Genomic DNA, 5,622 nt, shown 5'->3' with positions numbered 1-5,622 from the left:
ACCAACCTCTGAATCTCTTCCAAAATAATTGAACAGGAGTGGTTTAGGTAGGAGGTGTCCCCCAAAAGCTCATGTGTGAGATAGGACAAAAAGTTCAGAGATAAAGTGATTGGGTTAGGACAGCTTTAAACTAATCAGGGCATGAATCCAGCAGAATGCATTACCTGGGTAGTAACTGTAAGAATGTAGGTTGTGACTGGAGAAGGTAGGTTCCTGGAGGTGTGCCTCTGGGATATATGTTTGGTCCCTGTTGAGCAGCTCGCTCTCTCACTACTTCCTGTTTCCATGTTGTTAGCTGCTTTCTTCTGCCATACCCTTTCTGCTTTAATATTCTGCCTTACCTTGGGCCCGAAGTAATGGAATTAGTCATCTATGAATTGAGACCTTTGAAACCATGAGCCCCAAATAAACTTTTCCTCCTCTACGTTGTTCTTGTCAGGTCTTTTGGTCACAGTGTTGAAAAAGCTAAAATATTTTCCAGTTTCATTATGTGAGGAAAACTTCACTGTGATACTAAAGCTAGATAATGACACTACAAGAAGTAACAGATCAATATCTCTGATTAAAATTGATGTAAAAACCCTTAAAAAAATTAAAGTTAATGTACTCAACACAGTGTGGTAGTAGCATAAAGACAAGACCATTGGGAAAAAATAGAAAGTTCAGAAGTAAAACTCAGCATATGTGGTCAACTAATGTTTTGATAAGTATGTTAAGACCTCACAGTGGGAAAAAAAATATTTTCAATAAATTGTGTTGGTGAGTTAACACCCATAGTGCCATGATATTGGTCCCTTGCCTAACACCACATATAAAAAACATTAACTCAAAATGGATCAAATACTTAAATGTAAGATCTGAGTATATAAAACTTGTATAAAATATAAAAACTTGTATAAATCTCCAAGGGAAAATAATAAATTAAAGAAATAATATAATAATAAATAATAATGAAAGATTCATGGCCCTGGATTTGACAATTCTTTCCTTGATGTAACACCTAAAGCAGAGAAAACAAAAGAAAAAATAAGACAAATTGAACTGAATCTAAATTTAATATTTTTCTGCATGGAAGGATACTGTCAGCAGAATAAAAAAGCAACCCACAGACTAGGAATATATTTACAAATCATATACTTCATAAGGTATTAATATCTATGAAACATAGAAAACTCTCCAAACTAACCAAAGAACAAGCAATTTAATTCAAAACTGGGCAAAAAAATGAATAAACATTTATCCAACAAAGATATACAAATGAGACCAATAGATACATGTATCCAACAAATACATAAGCATTTTAGATGTTCAAGAAAAATGATCAGCATCGCTAATCATTAGGGAAATGCAATCAAAACCACAATGAGGTACCATTTCATATTGATTAAGATAGCTATTAATGGGGAAAATAACAGGTTTTGATGAAGATAAGAATTTGGTATCTGTGCAATCATTGCTGGTGGAAATGTAAAATGGTGCTAGTGCTATGAAAAATATATGGCAGCTCCTAAAAAATTAAAAATAGAACTACCATATGATCAAGCATTTCTTTTTCTGAGTTTGTACCCTGTGGGAAGCCATCCATGATATACATTAGAATCTTCTCTTGGCATGAACCCAGGGAGAGATAGGCCTGGCACTGAGAACTTTCCGTGCCTCTCCCACAGCAATAGATTGCCCAATGCACATGACCTTTCCCTTATCTCTGCTAGGACAGTTCCTCATAGTAGCTCCAGAGATGGGCATAACCTGTTAGGAACTGAACAGCCCACCTTTAACCTTTTTTTGGAGAAGAACATTCTCTGGAAGGCCTTTGATGTCTCCCAATATAAATCAAGCAGATACAGGTGCCATTTTGCCAGAGGCTAGGTCCATCTGATCAGCTTGCCTGTCCTGCCCCGGCTTTGAAACCACTTTCTGTGTTCTATAGTTTTTACACCATTTTATTTCTCTTAGCTTTTATTTTTCAGCCAGCCTATTCCACTGAAGGGAACCCCATTCCATGTGGGCTGTGGGTGGGAGTACCCAAAAGAATTGAAAGCAGTGTTTGCTCCTATATTTCCGCTATCCTCTGACTCTGGAATACTAGTGTTTTAATGTAGCATTGTTATCTTGGAATCAATCATCATGGAAAAAGAATTTCTTATGTAAGTCAGTTTTAAAATAACTTTGAAAAGTAAGATGAGGTTTTAACAATAATGAGGAATTGTTTTTACTTCTAATATTGTTTTAGAAAACAGACAGAAGGTGTGATTAATTCACATAATAGAAGTATAGAATAGTCTATTTCAGGCAACGCTGCATATTTTAAGTCAATTAGTTTTGCTATTGCCTCAATAATTAAATTTTACATCTGAATATTATAAATTATTTTATCTATGCCTCAAGATATAATGTTACTATGAATTTGGTATTTGGGGCCATAAGTATATGGAGTTTATGGATCAGAAACACTTAGCCTACTGCCGCAATCTGGCTGGGCACAAAATCACAAGACACTCAAACAGGAACAAACTTTAAACTCCTGCCAATGTCCTGTATGCTCCCGGGAAAAATGCCAAGCCACACACACGCAGCGTTCTCCCAGACACGCCACAGGAAATCCCTCCTCCGGAATTCCCTCCTACCACTCCGGAATTCCCCTCCTACCGCACTTCCCCAACCAATGGGAACTCTCCAGGAGTCCCATAGCAGGCCGAGGTGGACAGCAGGGGTCTAATATCATTTGAATGCAGATCTTAACATAATCATATCATCTCAATGGCTTGCTGGCATCACCTTTCAACCAAAAATTCCATGCATCATTACTACTTGGCTATGGCTCTTAGCAGCCTACATTTTCTTCCGTCCATAGCAAGCAAGGTTCCAGAACAGCTTTAATGTCCTCTGCTTGGGCCATGCATAAGGTGTGATTATAGGAAACTGGAAGGTACTGGTTGGCTTTTGAAATCCTTTCTTTCTCAGCCTGGTATCCTGTAGATTTGTAGATTTCTGGACTTCAGCAATGAGCGCATGGTGGCTTCTTCTCTCTTTGACCTCCTGCTTTCTGCACTTTCCATTACTGACACCATTTGCTTTCACTTCTTGATGGCACACTGCTCCCAGCTGCCTGGCAGAAAATGTCAATCTCCCTGCCTCTATTTTCTACTTCTTAGTTATTTAGGACATGACTAAATTGTATGAAGCTCAGGGGAGAAAATTTAAGGAAAGCATTCTATATGAAGCTGACACAGCAGAAAAACTAGAGGCCTGAGAATCAGGACAGAGAGGACACTGATCTGGGCCAAACAACTGTCAAATCCATTCCTTGTAAGCAACATGCTGAGAAGGGTGCTGGAGGGCATGTCAGCGAGGGGCAGCTTTTCACAGAGCTAAGATGGTCTCCATGTGATAACCTCAGATGTCTCTGTGACCTGGTTCTTTTTCTATCATGTAGGTCTGGCCACCTCTATCTGGAAATGTGAGCAAAGCACTCTGCTCTGCTTTGAGAAAAACACAGAGGCAGACCCAAGCAGGAGCTATTCTATTATTTATATAAGCATTCTGATGGCAAATCTAGTATGATCACAGTTCCTATCATGCAGAGAAATGTGTAGTTTAAGGAAGCAAACATCTACTGAGGGGTTTATTAAGTGCCATACCCTGTGGTGACCACAGAGATGAGGGGGAAGACTGCATGTGCCTGCATAAAAGTGCTTACATCACAGATGGATTGTCCGGCATAGAAACAAACAATTTCAGCACCATATAGCAAGAACTAAGATGTAAGTATATATAAGTGTTATGAAGGGTATTTAAGAAGCATTCAAACTTTTTTTTTTTTTTTGTACTAGGAATTGAACCCAGGAACAATAATCACTGAGTCATATCCCCAGCCCTTTTATTTTATAATTTTGAAATAGGGCCTTGCTAAGTCCTCCTATTTTAGCCTCTGAGTCAATGGGATTACGGGTATTTGCCACCACACCTGGCTGAACAATAAAGCAAGACTTTTCTGTCTAAAATTCTATTTAAATAAAATACATGTTTCACCTTTTTTTCTTTTAAGACAAAAGAAAAGCATGCTACTGAATACCTTAAAATTGTAAAGGAGTTAGTGTTACTAAAATTCTTGTCTAATTCAGGTAAGCTAGCATCAACATACATGGTTCTCATAGATCTTAATCATTATTTGTAAAATATGAGATCCATTGATTGACATATTTCTGATAAAAAACAGATAGATAGCATTTTCTTCTTAAACAGAGTCAAATTTATGACTTGTATATAACTCTCTATAACAGATGTTTCAGAAATACAAGAAAAGTTGGCTAAAATTCTATGTTTATCACACATTTAGAAGAACAGAATGTACAGAGATTATGTTAAGAAAGGCACTGAAGCACAAATATTTGTAACTAATGAATCTGCAAATCCAGGAACGCAAGCAATGCTGTCTGTCTTGTTCCCTGATGAACCTTAGCACAAAGAACCATGCTTGGCATGTGTTGTGCACAATAAATTGTCAAATGAATAAACAGCCTGTAATTACAAGTCATAGAGTAGTATCATTTAAAATAGATTAAAACACAGTTTTACTTCATCCCTGGATATTTAGAGATTTATTGCCTAGAATGGTGCTATTTAGTGGGTATAAATTTCAGTTCCTATAATTTAAGAGTTCATCAAGTTTTGCATCTAACATTTTTTTTAACTACAGCTTATTTCACGACATTACTATAGGTCCCCTTATTCATATTATCACTCCAAGACTCTTCATCCCCTTCACCCCACTGCGACCATCTGAAGTGTATCATTTTTAACATCCTTCAAGGAAAAAAAAAGTTTGGGGGGGAGAAAAAAGGATGTAGGAAATATTATTCATATAAATCTTTCTGGAAAAAGTTGAATACAAAATAGAAGCAAACAGATGTTTAGGGGAAACTATAAATCCTTGAGTATTTACTATGAAATCTAAGGAAAAGTAAAGGTAGAATAAGAATGATAGAATGAAAACAAGTATCATATGTTCTGACAAAGAACAAAGGAAACAAAAGGAGAGAGATTAAGTCAAATGGTGATAATAATTTCTAAACCTTTAATAATTGAGCATCAAACATTAAAGTTTATAGAAAACCATAGAAAAAGTGTAAGGATAACAAAGTAAAGAATAATGACTAATTAATAATATTGGGTAATGAAGAAAGGTTATTAAAAACCCTAAACTGAAAAGATATAAAAAAATTCTATGTAGAAAAATTGTCACCAGTCATAGATACATATGCATAAAATGATGTGAGTAAGCATAGCAAAATCTTAAAAGTCTAAAAAGGTACAAATTAGACAATATAATAGAGATTAAGCCAAGGAAATACAACTTAAATAAATGTGACTAGGTTCAATTCACATATTAAAATGTATATGTATCACAAAGCAAAAATAACTGTTTTAGACAAGCATGATACAGAACAAAGTAACTTCAAAATGTTAAAGTAAAAGTTTGGACAGTTGTATACCAGGAAGATGAAGTAAAACAAAGCAAAAGTCATTCTCAATTGGACAAGGTACAGTTTGAGGTAAAACTCATTAAAGAAACTCAAATTAACAAAGATGTAACACTTATAAGTATTTTTGCAACAGGTA

This window comes from Callospermophilus lateralis, chromosome 6, assembly GCF_048772815.1.
Source record: "Callospermophilus lateralis isolate mCalLat2 chromosome 6, mCalLat2.hap1, whole genome shotgun sequence".
NCBI lineage: Eukaryota > Metazoa > Chordata > Mammalia > Rodentia > Sciuridae > Callospermophilus > Callospermophilus lateralis.
Note: the sequence above shows the minus strand (reverse complement) of the source record.